Genomic DNA, 15,857 nt, shown 5'->3' with positions numbered 1-15,857 from the left:
CTGCCACTGTGCAGGAGAATCCATATAGGTGTTCGAGTGTTCGAACCGTAATGTGCAAGAAATGGTCCCGAAACCCCGTATTTACATATCTGCCACTGTGCTGGGGAATCCGTATAGGTGTTCGAGTGTTCGAACCGTAATGCGCAAGAAATGGTATGTAAACCCCGTATTTACGTATCTGCCACTGTGCAGGAGAATCCGTATAGGTGTTCGAGTGTTCGAACCGTAATGCGCAAGAAATGGTATCTAAACCCCGTATTTACATATCTGCCACTGTGCAGGAGAATCCATATAGGTGTTCGAGTGTTCGAACCGTAATGTGCAAGAAATGGTCCCGAAACCCCGTATTTACATATCTGCCACCGTGCTGGAGAATCCGTACAGGTGTTCGAGTGTTCGAACCGTAATGCGCAAGAAATGGTATGTAAACCCCGTATTTACATATCTGCCACTGTGCAGGAGAATCCGTATAGGTGTTCGAGTGTTCGAACCGTAATGCGCAAGAAATTGTACGGAAACCTCGTATTTACATATCTGCCACTGTGCAGGAGAATCCGTATAGGTGTTCGGGTGTTCGAACCGTAATGCGCAAGAAATGGTATCTAAACCCCGTATTTACATATCTGCCACTGTGCAGGAGAATCCATATAGGTGTTCGAGTGTTCGAACCGTAATGTGCAAGAAATGGTCCCGAAACCCCGTATTTACATATCTGCCACTGTGTTGGAGAATCCGTATAGGTGTTCGAGTGTTCGAACCGTTGTGTAAACCCCGTATTTACATATCTGCCACTGTGCAGGAGAATCCGTATAGGTGTTCGAGTGTTCGAACCGTAATGCGCAAGAAATGGTACGGAAACCCCGTATTTACATATCTGCCACTGTGCAGGAGAATCCGTATAGGTGTTCGAGTGTTCGAACCGTAATGCGCAAGAAATGGTATCTAAACCCCGTATTTACATATCTGCCACTGTGCAGGAGAATCCGTATAGGTGTTCGAGTGTTCGAACCGTAATGTGCAAGAAATGGTCCCGGAACCCCGTATTTACATATCTGCCACTATGCAGGAGAATCCGTATAGGTGTTCGAGTGTTCGAACCGTAATGCGCAAGAAATGGTATGTAAACCCCGTATTTACATATCTGCCACTGTGTAGGAGAATCCGTATAGGTGTTCGAGTGTTCGAACCGTAATGCGCAAGAAATGGTATCTAAACCCCGTATTTACATATCTGCCACTGTGCAGGAGAATCCGTATAGGTGTTCGAGTGTTCGAACCGTAATGTGCAAGAAATGGTCCCGAAACCCCGTATTTACATATCTGCCACTGTGCAGGAGAATCCGTATAGGTGTTCGAGTGTTCGAACCGTAATGCGCAAGAAATGGTATGTAAACCCCGTATTTACATATTTGCCACTGTGCAGGAGAATCCGTATAGGTGTTCGAGTGTTCGAACCGTAATGCGCAAGAAATGGTACGGAAACACCGTATTTACATATCTGCCACTGTGCAGGAGAATCCGTATAGGTGTTCGATTGTTCGAACCGTAATGCGCAAGAAATGGTATGTAAATCCCGTATTTACATATCTGTCACTGTGTAGGAGAATCCGTATAGGTGTTCGAGTGTTCGAACCGTAATGCGCAAGAAATGGTACGGAAACCCCGTATTTACATATCTGCCTCTGTGCAGGAGAATCCGTATAGGTGTTCGAGTGTTAGAACCGTAATGCGCAAGAAATGGTACGAAAACCCCGTATTTACACATCTGCCACTGTGCAGGAGAATCCGTATCGGTGTTCGAGTGTTAGAACCGTAATGCGCAAGAAATGGTATGTAAACCCCGTATTTACATATCTGCCACTGTGCAGGACAATCCGTATAGGTGTTCGAGTGTTCGAACCGTAATGCGCAAGAAATGGTACGGAAACCCCGTATTTACATATCTGCCACTGTGCAGGACATTCCGTATAGGTGTTCGAGTGTTCGAACCGTAATGCGCAAGAAATGGTACGGAAACCCCGTATTTACATATCTGCCACTGTGCAGGTGAATCCGTATAGGTGTTCGAGTGTTCGAACCGTAATGCGTAAGAAATGGTATGTAAACCCCGTATTTGCATATCTGCCACTGTGCAGGAGAATCCCTATAGGTGTTCGAGTGTTCGAACCGTAATGTGCAAGAAATGGTCCCGAAACCCCGTATTTACATATCTGCCACTGTGCAGGAGAATCCGTATAGGTGTTCGAGTGTTCGAACCGTAATGCGCAAGAAATGGTACGGAAACCCCGTATTTACATATCTGCCACTGTGCAGGAGAATCCGTATAGGTGTTCGAGTGTTAGAACCGTATTGCGCAAGAAATGGTACGAAAACCCCGTATTTAAATATCTGCCACTGTGCAGGAGAATCCGTATAGGTGTTCGAGTGTTAGAACCGTAATCCGCAAGAAATGGTATGTAAACCCCGTATTTACATATCTTCACTATACAGGAGAATCCGTATAGGTGTTCGAGTGTTCGAACCGTATTGCGCAAGAAATGGTACGGAAACCCCGTATTTACATATCTGCCACTGTGCAGGACAATCCGTATAGGTGTTCGAGTGTTCGAACCGTAATGCGCGAGAAATGGTACGGAAACCCCGTATTTACATATCTGCCACTGTGCAGGGAAATCCGTATAGGTGTTCGAGTGTTCGAACCGTAATGCGTTAGAAATGGTATGTAAACCCCGTATTTACATATCTGCCACTGTGCAGGAGAATCCATATAGGTGTTCGAGTGTTCGAACCGCAATGTGCAAGAAATGGTCCCGAAACCCCGTATTTACAAATCTGCCACTGTGTAGGAGAATCCGTATAGGTGTTCGAGTGTTCGAACTGTAATGCGCAAGAAAAGGTATGTAAAGCCCGTATTTACATATCTGCCACTGTGCAGGAGAATCCGTATAGGTGTTCGAGTGTTCGAACCGTAATGCGCAAGAAATGGTACGGAAACCTCGTATTTACATATCTGCCACTGTGCAGGAGAATCCGTATAGGTGTTCGAGTGTTCGAACCGTAATGCGCAAGAAATGGTATCTGAACCCCGTATTTACATATCTGCCACTGTGCAGGATAATCCATATAGGTGTTCGAGTGTTCGAACCGTAATGTGCAAGAAATGGTCCCGAAACCCCGTATTTACATATCTGCCACTGTGCTGGAGTATCCGTATAGGTGTTCGAGTGTTCGAACCGTAATGCGCAAGAAATGGTATGTAAACCCCGTATTTACATATCTGCCGCTGTGCAGGAGAATCCGTATAGGTGTTCGAGTGTTCGAACCGTAATGCGCAAGAAATGGTACGGAAACCCCGTATTTACATATCTGCCACTATGCAGGAGAATCCGTATAGGTGTTCGAGTGTTCGAACCGTAATGCGCAAGAAATGGTATGTAAACCCCGTATTTACATATCTGCCACTGTGCAGGAGAATCCGTATAGGTGTTCGAGTGTTCGAACCGTAATGCGCAAGAAATGGTACGGAAACCCCGTATTTACATATCCGCCACTGTGCAGGACAACCCGTATAGGTGTTCGAGTGTTTGAACCGTAATGCGCAAGAAATGGTACGGAAACCCCGTATTTACATATCTGCCACTGTGCAGGGGAATCCGTATAGGTGTTCGAGTGTTCGAACCGTAATGCGTAAGAAATGGTATGTAAACCCCGTATTTACATATCGGCCACTGTGCAGGAGAATCCCTATAGGTGTTCGAGTGTTCGAACCGTAATGTGCAAGAAATGGTCCCGAAACCCCGTATTTACATATCTGCCACTGTGCTGGAGAATCCGTATAGGTGTTCGAGTGTTCGAACCGTAATGCGCACGAAATGGTATGTAAACCCCGTATTTACATATCTGCCACTGTGCAGGAGAATCCGTATAGGTGTTCGAATGTTCGAACCGTAATGCGCAAGAAATGGTGTGTAAACCCCGTATTTACATATCTGCCACTGTGCAGGACAATCTGTATAGGTGTTCGAGTGTTCGAACCGTAATGCGCAAGATTTACATATCTGCCACTGTGCAGGACAATCCGTATGGGTGTTCGAGTGTTCGAACCGTAATGCGCAAGAAATGGTACGGAAACCTCGTATTTACATATCTGCCACTGTGCAGGAGAATCCGTATAGGTGTTCTAGTGTTCGAACCGTAATGCGCAAGAAATGGTATCTAAACCCCGTATTTACATATCTGCCACTGTGCAGGAGAATCCGTATAGGTGTTCGAGTGTTCGAACCGTAATGTGCAAGAAATGGTCCCGAAACCCCGTATTTACATATCTGCCACTGTGCAGGAGAATCCGTATAGGTGTTCGAGTGTTCGAACCGTAATGCGCAAGAAATGGTATGTAAACCCCGTATTTACATATTTGCCACTGTGCAGGAGAATCCGTATAGGTGTTCGAGTGTTCGAACCGTAATGCGCAAGAAATGGTACGGAAACACCGTATTTACATATCTGCCACTGTGCAGGAGAATCCGTATAGGTGTTCGATTGTTCGAACCGTAATGCGCAAGAAATGGTATGTAAATCCCGTATTTACATATCTGTCACTGTGTAGGAGAATCCGTATAGGTGTTCGAGTGTTCGAACCGTAATGCGCAAGAAATGGTACGGAAACCCCGTATTTACATATCTGCCTCTGTGCAGGAGAATCCGTATAGGTGTTCGAGTGTTAGAACCGTAATGCGCAAGAAATGGTACGAAAACCCCGTATTTACACATCTGCCACTGTGCAGGAGAATCCGTATCGGTGTTCGAGTGTTAGAACCGTAATGCGCAAGAAATGGTATGTAAACCCCGTATTTACATATCTGCCACTGTGCAGGACAATCCGTATAGGTGTTCGAGTGTTCGAACCGTAATGCGCAAGAAATGGTACGGAAACCCCGTATTTACATATCTGCCACTGTGCAGGACAATCCGTATAGGTGTTCGAGTGTTCGAACCGTAATGCGCAAGAAATGGTACGGAAACCCCGTATTTACATATCTGCCACTGTGCAGGTGAATCCGTATAGGTGTTCGAGTGTTCGAACCGTAATGCGTAAGAAATGGTATGTAAACCCCGTATTTGCATATCTGCCACTGTGCAGGAGAATCCCTATAGGTGTTCGAGTGTTCGAACCGTAATGTGCAAGAAATGGTCCCGAAACCCCGTATTTACATATCTGCCACTGTGCAGGAGAATCCGTATAGGTGTTCGAGTGTTCGAACCGTAATGCGCAAGAAATGGTAGGTAAACCCCGTATTTACATATCTGCCACTGTGCTGGAGAATCCGTATAGGTGTTCGAGTGTTCGAACCGTAATGCGCAAGAATTGGTATCTAAACCCCGTATTTACATATCTGCCACTGTGCAGGAGAATCCGTATAGGTGTTCGAGTGTTAGAACCGTAATCCGCAAGAAATGGTATGTAAACCCCGTATTTACATATCTTCACTATACAGGAGAATCCGTATAGGTGTTCGAGTGTTCGAACCGTATTGCGCAAGAAATGGTACGGAAACCCCGTATTTACATATCTGCCACTGTGCAGGACAATCCGTATAGGTGTTCGAGTGTTCGAACCGTAATGCGCGAGAAATGGTACGGAAACCCCGTATTTACATATCTGCCACTGTGCAGGGAAATCCGTATAGGTGTTCGAGTGTTCGAACCGTAATGCGTTAGAAATGGTATGTAAACCCCGTATTTACATATCTGCCACTGTGCAGGAGAATCCATATAGGTGTTCGAGTGTTCGAACCGCAATGTGCAAGAAATGGTCCCGAAACCCCGTATTTACAAATCTGCCACTGTGTAGGAGAATCCGTATAGGTGTTCGAGTGTTCGAACCGTAATGCGCAAGAAAAGGTATGTAAAGCCCGTATTTACATATCTGCCACTGTGCAGGAGAATCCGTATAGGTGTTCGAGTGTTCGAACCGTAATGCGCAAGAAATGGTACGGAAACCTCGTATTTACATATCTGCCACTGTGCAGGAGAATCCGTATAGGTGTTCGAGTGTTCGAACCGTAATGCGCAAGAAATGGTATCTGAACCCCGTATTTACATATCTGCCACTGTGCAGGATAATCCATATAGGTGTTCGAGTGTTCGAACCGTAATGTGCAAGAAATGGTCCCGAAACCCCGTATTTACATATCTGCCACTGTGCTGGAGTATCCGTATAGGTGTTCGAGTGTTCGAACCGTAATGCGCAAGAAATGGTATGTAAACCCCGTATTTACATATCTGCCGCTGTGCAGGAGAATCCGTATAGGTGTTCGAGTGTTCGAACCGTAATGCGCAAGAAATGGTACGGAAACCCCGTATTTACATATCTGCCACTATGCAGGAGAATCCGTATAGGTGTTCGAGTGTTCGAACCGTAATGCGCAAGAAATGGTATGTAAACCCCGTATTTACATATCTGCCACTGTGCAGGAGAATCCGTATAGGTGTTCGAGTGTTCGAACCGTAATGCGCAAGAAATGGTACGGAAACCCCGTATTTACATATCCGCCACTGTGCAGGACAACCCGTATAGGTGTTCGAGTGTTTGAACCGTAATGCGCAAGAAATGGTACGGAAACCCCGTATTTACATATCTGCCACTGTGCAGGGGAATCCGTATAGGTGTTCGAGTGTTCGAACCGTAATGCGTAAGAAATGGTATGTAAACCCCGTATTTACATATCGGCCACTGTGCAGGAGAATCCCTATAGGTGTTCGAGTGTTCGAACCGTAATGTGCAAGAAATGGTCCCGAAACCCCGTATTTACATATCTGCCACTGTGCTGGAGAATCCGTATAGGTGTTCGAGTGTTCGAACCGTAATGCGCAAGAAATGGTATGTAAACCCCGTATTTACATATCTGCCACTGTGCAGGAGAATCCGTATAGGTGTTCGAATGTTCGAACCGTAATGCGCAAGAAATGGTGTGTAAACCCCGTATTTACATATCTGCCACTGTGCAGGACAATCTGTATAGGTGTTCGAGTGTTCGAACCGTAATGCGCAAGATTTACATATCTGCCACTGTGCAGGACAATCCGTATGGGTGTTCGAGTGTTCGAACCGTAATGCGCAAGAAATGGTACGGAAACCTCGTATTTACATATCTGCCACTGTGCAGGAGAATCCGTATAGGTGTTCTAGTGTTCGAACCGTAATGCGCAAGAAATGGTATCTAAACCCCGTATTTACATATCTGCCACTGTGCAGGAGAATCCGTATAGGTGTTCGAGTGTTCGAACCGTAATGTGCAAGAAATGGTCCCGAAACCCCGTATTTACATATCTGCCACTGTGCAGGAGAATCCGTATAGGTGTTCGAGTGTTCGAACCGTAATGCGCAAGAAATGGTATGTAAACCCCGTATTTACATATTTGCCACTGTGCAGGAGAATCCGTATAGGTGTTCGAGTGTTCGAACCGTAATGCGCAAGAAATGGTACGGAAACACCGTATTTACATATCTGCCACTGTGCAGGAGAATCCGTATAGGTGTTCGATTGTTCGAACCGTAATGCGCAAGAAATGGTATGTAAATCCCGTATTTACATATCTGTCACTGTGTAGGAGAATCCGTATAGGTGTTCGAGTGTTCGAACCGTAATGCGCAAGAAATGGTACGGAAACCCCGTATTTACATATCTGCCTCTGTGCAGGAGAATCCGTATAGGTGTTCGAGTGTTAGAACCGTAATGCGCAAGAAATGGTACGAAAACCCCGTATTTACACATCTGCCATTGTGCAGGAGAATCCGTATCGGTGTTCGAGTGTTAGAACCGTAATGCGCAAGAAATGGTATGTAAACCCCGTATTTACATATCTGCCACTGTGCAGGACAATCCGTATAGGTGTTCGAGTGTTCGAACCGTAATGCGCAAGAAATGGTACGGAAACCCCGTATTTACATATCTGCCACTGTGCAGGACATTCCGTATAGGTGTTCGAGTGTTCGAACCGTAATGCGCAAGAAATGGTACGGAAACCCCGTATTTACATATCTGCCACTGTGCAGGTGAATCCGTATAGGTGTTCGAGTGTTCGAACCGTAATGCGTCAGAAATGGTATGTAAACCCCGTATTTGCATATCTGCCACTGTGCAGGAGAATCCCTATAGGTGTTCGAGTGTTCGAACCGTAATGTGCAAGAAATGGTCCCGAAACCCCGTATTTACATATCTGCCACTGTGCAGGAGAATCCGTATAGGTGTTCGAGTGTTCGAACCGTAATGCGCAAGAAATGGTAGGTAAACCCCGTATTTACATATCTGCCACTGTGCTGGAGAATCCGTATAGGTGTTCGAGTGTTCGAACCGTAATGCGCAAGAAATGGTACGGAAACCTCGTATTTACATATCTGCCACTGTGCAGGAGAATCCGTATAGGTGTTCGAGTGTTCTAACCGTAATGCGCAAGAATTGGTATCTAAACCCCGTATTTACATATCTGCCACTGTGCAGGAGAATCCATATAGGTGTTCGAGTGTTCGAACTGTAATGTGCAAGAAATGGTCCCGAAACCCCGTATTTACATATCTGCCACTGTGCTGGAGAATCCGTATAGGTGTTCGAGTGTTCGAACCGTAATGCGCCAGAAATGGTATGTAAACCCCGTATTTACATATCTGCCACTGTGCAGGAGAATCCGTATAGGTGTTCGAGTGTTCGAACCGTAATGCGCAAGAAATGGTATCTAAACCCCGTATTTACATATCTGCCACTGTGCAGGAGAATCCATATAGGTGTTCGAGTGTTCGAACCGTAATGTGCAAGAAATGGTCCCGAAACCCCGTATTTACATATCTGCCACCGTGCTGGGGAATCCGTACAGGTGTTCGAGTGTTCGAACCGTAATGCGCAAGAAATGGTATGTAAACCACGTATTTACATATCTGCCACTGTGCAGGAGAATCCGTATAGGTGTTCGAGGGTTCGAACCGTAATGCGCAAGAAATTGTACGGAAACCTCGTATTTACATATCTGCCACTGTGCAGGAGAATCCGTATAGGTGTTCGGGTGTTCGAACCGTAATGCGCAAGAAATGGTATCTAAACCCCGTATTTACATATCTGCCACTGTGCAGGAGAATCCATATAGGTATTCGAGTGTTCGAACCGTAATGTGCAAGAAATGGTCCCGAAACCCCGTATTTACATATCTGCCACTGTGTTGGAGAATCCGTATAGGTGTTCGAGTGTTCGAACCGTAATGCGCAAGAAATGGTATGTAAACCCCGTATTTACATATCTGCCACTGTGCAGGAGAATCCGTATAGGTGTTCGAGTGTTCGAACCGTAATGCGCAAGAAATGGTACGGAAACCCCGTATTTACATATCTGCCACTGTGCAGGAGAATCCGTATAGGTGTTCGAGTGTTCGAACCGTAATGCGCAAGAAATGGTATCTAAACCCCGTATTTACATATCTGCCACTGTGCAGGAGAATCCATATAGGTGTTCGAGTGTTCGAACCGTAATGTGCAAGAAATGGTCCCGGAACCCCGTATTTACATATCTGCCACTGTGCAGGAGAATCCGTATAGGTGTTCGAGTGTTCGAACCGTAATGCGCAAGAAATGGTATGTAAACCCCGTATTTACATATCTGCCACTGTGTAGGAGAATCCGTATAGGTGTTCGAGTGTTCGAACCGTAATGCGCAAGAAATGGTACGGAAACACCGTATTTACATATCTGCCACTGTGCAGGAGAATCCGTATAGGTGTTCTAGTGTTCGAACCGTAATGCGCAAGAAATGGTACGGAAACCCCGTATTTACATATCTGCCACTGTGCAGGACAATCCGTATAGGTGTTCGAGTGTTCGAACCGTAATGCGCAGAAATGGTACGGAAACCCCGTATTTACATATCTGCCACTGTGCAGGGGAATCCGTATAGGTGTTCGAGTGTTCGAACCGTAATGCGTAAGAAATGGTATGTAAACCCCGTATTTACATATCTGCCACTGTGCAGGAGAATCCATATAGGTGTTCGAGTGTTCGAACCGTAATTTGCAAGAAATAGTCCCGAAACCCCGTATTTACATATCTGCCACTGTGCAGGAGAATCCGTATAGGTGTTCGAGTGTTCGAACCGTAATGCGCAAGAAATGGTAGGTAAACCCCGTATTTACATATCTGCCACTGTGCAGGAGAATCCGTATAGGTGTTCGAGTGTTCGAACCGTAATGCGCAAGAAATGGTACGGAAACCTCGTATTTACATATCTGCCACTGTGCAGGAGAATCCGTATAGGTGTTCGAGTGTTCGACCCGTAATGCGCAAGAAATGGTATCTAAACCCCGTATTTACATATCTGCCACTGTGCAGGAGAATCCATATAGGTGTTCGAGTGTTCGAAACGTAAAGTGCAAGAAATGGTCCCGAAACCCCGTATTTAAATATCTGCCACTGTGCTGGAGAATCCGTATAGGTGTTCGAGTGTTCGAACCGTAATGCGCAAGAAATGGTATGTAAACCCCGTATTTACATATCTGCCACTGTGCAGGAGAATCCGTATAGGTGTTCGAGTGTTCGAACCGTAATGCGCAAGAAATGGTATGTAAACCCCGTATTTACATATCTGCCACTGTGCAGGACAATCCGCGTAGGTGTTCGAGTGTTCGAACCGTAATGCGCAAGAAATGGTACGGAAACCCCGTATTTACATATCTGCCACTGTGCAGGACAATCCGTATAGGTGTTCGAGTGTTCGAACCGTAATGCGCAAGAAATGGTACGGCAACCCCGTATTTACATATCTGCCACTGTGCAGGGGAATCCGTATAGGTGTTCGAGTGTTCGAACCGTAATGCGTAAGAAATGGTATGTAAACCCCGTATTTACATATCTGCCACTGTGTAGGAGAATCCATATAGGTGTTCGAGTGTTCGAACCGTAATGTGCAAGAAATGGTCCCGAAACCCCGTATTTACATATCTGCCACTGTGCAGGAGAATCCGTATAGGTGTTCGAGTGTTCGAACCGTAATGCGCAAGAAATGGAAGGTAAACCCCGTATTTACATATCTGCCACTGTGCAGGAGAATCCGTATAGGTGTTCGAGTGTTCGAACCGTAATGCGCAAGAAATGGTACGGAAACCTCGTATTTACATATCTGCCACTGTGCAGGAGAATCCGTATAGGTGTTCGAGTGTTCGAACCGTAATGCGCAAGAAATGGTACGGAAACCCCGTATTTACATATCTGCCACTATGCAGGAGAATCCGTATAGGTGTTCGAGTGTTCGAACCGTAATGTGCAAGAAATGGTACGGAAACCCCGTATTTACATATCTGCCACTGTGCAGGAGAATCCGTATAGGTGTTCGAGTGTTCGAACCGTAATGCGCAAGAAATGGTACGGAAACCCCGTATTTACATATCTGCCACTGTGCAGGGGAATCCGTATAGGTGTTCGAGTGTTCGAACCGTAATGCGTAAGAAATGGTATGTAAACCCCGTATTTACATATCTGCCACTGTGCAGGAGAATCCATATAGGTGTTCGAGTGTTCGAACCGTAATGTGCAAGAAATGGTCCCGAAACCCCGTATTTACATATCTGCCACTGTGCAGGAGAATCCGTATAGGTGTTCGAGTGTTCGAACCGTAATGCGGAAGAAATGGTATGTAAACCCCGTATTTACATATCTGCCACTGTGCAGGACAATCCGTATAGGTGTTCGAGTGTTCGAACCGTAATGCGCAAGAAATGGTACGGAAACCTCGTATTTACATATCTGCCACTGTGCAGGACAATCCGTATAGGTGTTCGAGTGTTCGAACCGTAATGCGCAAGAAATGGTACGGAAACCCCGTATTTACATATCTGCCACTGTGCAGGGGAATCCGTATAGGTGTTCGAGTGTTCGAACCGTAATGCGTAAGAAATGGTATCTAAACCCCGTATTTACATATCTGCCACTGTGCAGGAGAATCCATATAGGTGTTCGAGTGTTCGAACCGTAATGTGCAAGAAATGGTCCCGAAACCCCGTATTTACATATCTGCCACTGTGCTGGAGAATCCATATAGGTGTTCGAGTGTTCGAACCGTAATGCGCAAGAAATGGTATGTAAATCCCGTATTTACATATCTGCCACTGTGCAGGATAATCCGTATAGGTGTTCGAGTGTTCGAACCGTAATGCGCAAGAAATGGTACGGAAACCCCGTATTTAGTTATCTGCCACTATGCAGGAGAATCCGTATAGGTGTTCGAGTGTTCGAACCGTAATGCGCAACAAATCGTATGTAAACCCCGTATTTACATATCTGCCACTGTGCAGGAGAATCCGTATAGGTGTCCGAGTGTTCGAACCGTAATGCGCAAGAAATGGTATGTAAACCCCGTATTTACATATCTGCCACTGTGCAGGACAATCCGTATAGGTGTTCGAGTGTTCGAACCGTAATGCGCAAGAAATGGTACGGAAACCCCGTATTTACATATCTGCCACTGTGCAGGAGAATCCGTATAGGTGTTCGAGTGTTCGAACCATAATGCGCAAGAAATGGTACGGAAACCTCGTATTTACATATCTGCCACTGTGCAGGACAATCCGTATAGGTGTTCGAGTGTTCGAACCGTAATGCGCAAGAAATGGTACGGAAACCCCGTATTTACATATCTGCCACTGTGCAGGGGAATCCGTATAGGTGTTCGAGTGTTCGAACCGTAATGCGTAAGAAATGGTATCTAAACCCCGTATTTACATATCTGCCACTGTGCAGGAGAATCCATATAGGTGTTCGAGTGTTCGAACCGTAATGTGCAAGAAATGGTCCCGAAACCCCGTATTTACATATCTGCCACTGTGCTGGAGAATCCATATAGGTGTTCGAGTGTTCGAACCGTAATGCGCAAGAAATGGTATGTAAATCCCGTATTTACATATCTGCCACTGTGCAGGATAATCCGTATAGGTGTTCGAGTGTTCGAACCGTAATGCGCAAGAAATGGTACGGAAACCCCGTATTTACATATCTGCCACTATGCAGGAGAATCCGTATAGGTGTTCGAGTGTTCGAACCGTAATGCGCAACAAATGGTATGTAAACCCCGTATTTACATATCTGCCACTGTGCAGGAGAATCCGTATAGGTGTCCGAGTGTTCGAACCGTAATGCGCAAGAAATGGTATGTAAACCCCGTATTTACATATCTGCCACTGTGCAGGACAATCCGTATAGGTGTTCGAGTGTTCGAACCGTAATGCGCAAGAAATGGTACGGAAACCCCGTATTTACATATCTGCCACTGTGCAGGAGAATCCGTATAGGTGTTCGAGTGTTCGAACCGTAATGCGCAAGAAATGGTACGGAAACCCCGTATTTACATATCTGCCACTGTGCAGGGGAATCCGTATAGGTGTTCGAGTGTTCGAACCGTAATGCGTAAGAAATGGTATGTAAACCCCGTATTTACAATTTCTGCCACTGTGCAGGAGAATCCATATAGGTGTTCGAGTGTTCGAACCGTAATGTGCAAGAAATGGTCCCGAAACCCCGTATTTACATATCTGCCACTGTGCAGGAGAATCCGTATAGGTGTTCGAGTGTTCGAACCGTAATGCGGAAGAAATGGTATGTAAACCCCGTATTTACATATCTGCCACTGTGCAGGACAATCCGTATAGGTGTTCGAGTGTTCGAACCGTAATGCGCAAGAAATGGTACGGAAACCTCGTATTTACATATCTGCCACTGTGCAGGACAATCCGTATAGGTGTTCGAGTGTTCGAACCGTAATGCGCAAGAAATGGTACGGAAACCCCGTATTTACATATCTGCCACTGTGCAGGGGAATCCGTATAGGTGTTCGAGTGTTCGAACCGTAATGCGTAAGAAATGGTATGTAAACCCCGTATTTACATATCTGCCACTGTGCAGGAGAATCCATATAGGTGTTCGAGTGTTCGAACCGTAATGTGCAGGAAATGGTCCCGAAACCCCGTATTTACATATCTGCCACTGTGCCGGAGAATCCGTATAGGTGTTCGAGTGTTCGAACCGTAATGCGCAAGAAATGGTATGTAAACCCCGTATTTACATATCTGCCACTGTGCAGGAGAATCCGTATAGGTGTTCGAGTGTTCGAACCGTAATGCGCAAGAAATGGTATGTAAACACCGTATTTACATATCCGCCACTGTGCAGGACAATCCGTATAGGTGTTCGAGTGTTCGAACCGTAATGCGCTAGAAATGGTATCTAAACCCCGTATTTACATATCTGCCACTCTGCAGGAGAATCCATATAGGTGTTCGAGTGTTCGAACCGTAATGTGCAAGAAATGGTCCCGAAACCCCGTATTTACATATCTGCCACTGTGCAGGAGGATCCGTATAGGTGTTCGAGTGTTCGAACCGTAATGCGCAAGAAATGGTATGTAAACCCCGTATTTACATATCTGCCACTGTGCAGGAGAATCCGTATAGGTGTTCGAGTGTTCGAACCGTAATGCGCAAGAAATGGTATCTAAACCCCGTATTTACATATCTGCCACTGTGCAGGAGAATCCATATAGGTGTTCGAGTGTTCGAAACGTAAAGTGCAAGAAATGGTCCCGAAACCCCGTATTTAAATATCTGCCACTGTGCTGGAGAATCCGTATAGGTGTTCGAGTGTTCGAACCGTAATGCGCAAGAAATGGTATGTAAACCCCGTATTTACATATCTGCCACTGTGCAGGAGAATCCGTATAGGTGTTCGAGTGTTCGAACCGTAATGCGCAAGAAATGGTATGTAAACCCCGTATTTACATATCTGCCACTGTGCAGGACAATCCGCGTAGGTGTTCGAGTGTTCGAACCGTAATGCGCAAGAAATGGTACGGAAACCCCGTATTTACATATCTGCCACTGTGCAGGACAATCCGTATAGGTGTTCGAGTGTTCGAACCGTAATGCGCAAGAAATGGTACGGCAACCCCGTATTTACATATCTGCCACTGTGCAGGGGAATCCGTATAGGTGTTCGAGTGTTCGAACCGTAATGCGTAAGAAATGGTATGTAAACCCCGTATTTACATATCTGCCACTGTGTAGGAGAATCCATATAGGTGTTCGAGTGTTCGAACCGTAATGTGCAAGAAATGGTCCCGAAACCCCGTATTTACATATCTGCCACTGTGCAGGAGAATCCGTATAGGTGTTCGAGTGTTCGAACCGTAATGCGCAAGAAATGGAAGGTAAACCCCGTATTTACATATCTGCCACTGTGCAGGAGAATCCGTATAGGTGTTCGAGTGTTCGAACCGTAATGCGCAAGAAATGGTACGGAAACCTCGTATTTACATATCTGCCACTGTGCAGGAGAATCCGTATAGGTGTTCGAGTGTTCGAACCGTAATGCGCAAGAAATGGTACGGAAACCCCGTATTTACATATCTGCCACTATGCAGGAGAATCCGTATAGGTGTTCGAGTGTTCGAACCGTAATGTGCAAGAAATGGTACGGAAACCCCGTATTTACATATCTGCCACTGTGCAGGAGAATCCGTATAGGTGTTCGAGTGTTCGAACCGTAATGCGCAAGAAATGGTACGGAAACCCCGTATTTACATATCTGCCACTGTGCAGGGGAATCCGTATAGGTGTTCGAGTGTTCGAACCGTAATGCGTAAGAAATGGTATGTAAACCCCGTATTTACATATCTGCCACTGTGCAGGAGAATCCATATAGGTGTTCGAGTGTTCGAACCGTAATGTGCAAGAAATGGTCCCGAAACCCCGTATTTACATATCTGCCACTGTGCAGGAGAATCCGTATAGGTGTTCGAGTGTTCGAACCGTAATGCGGAAGAAATGGTATGTAAA

Source organism: Camellia sinensis, chromosome 12 (genome assembly GCF_055761805.1).
Source record: "Camellia sinensis isolate YWXY chromosome 12, ASM5576180v1, whole genome shotgun sequence".
Classification (NCBI taxonomy): domain Eukaryota; kingdom Viridiplantae; phylum Streptophyta; class Magnoliopsida; order Ericales; family Theaceae; genus Camellia; species Camellia sinensis.
Note: the sequence above shows the minus strand (reverse complement) of the source record.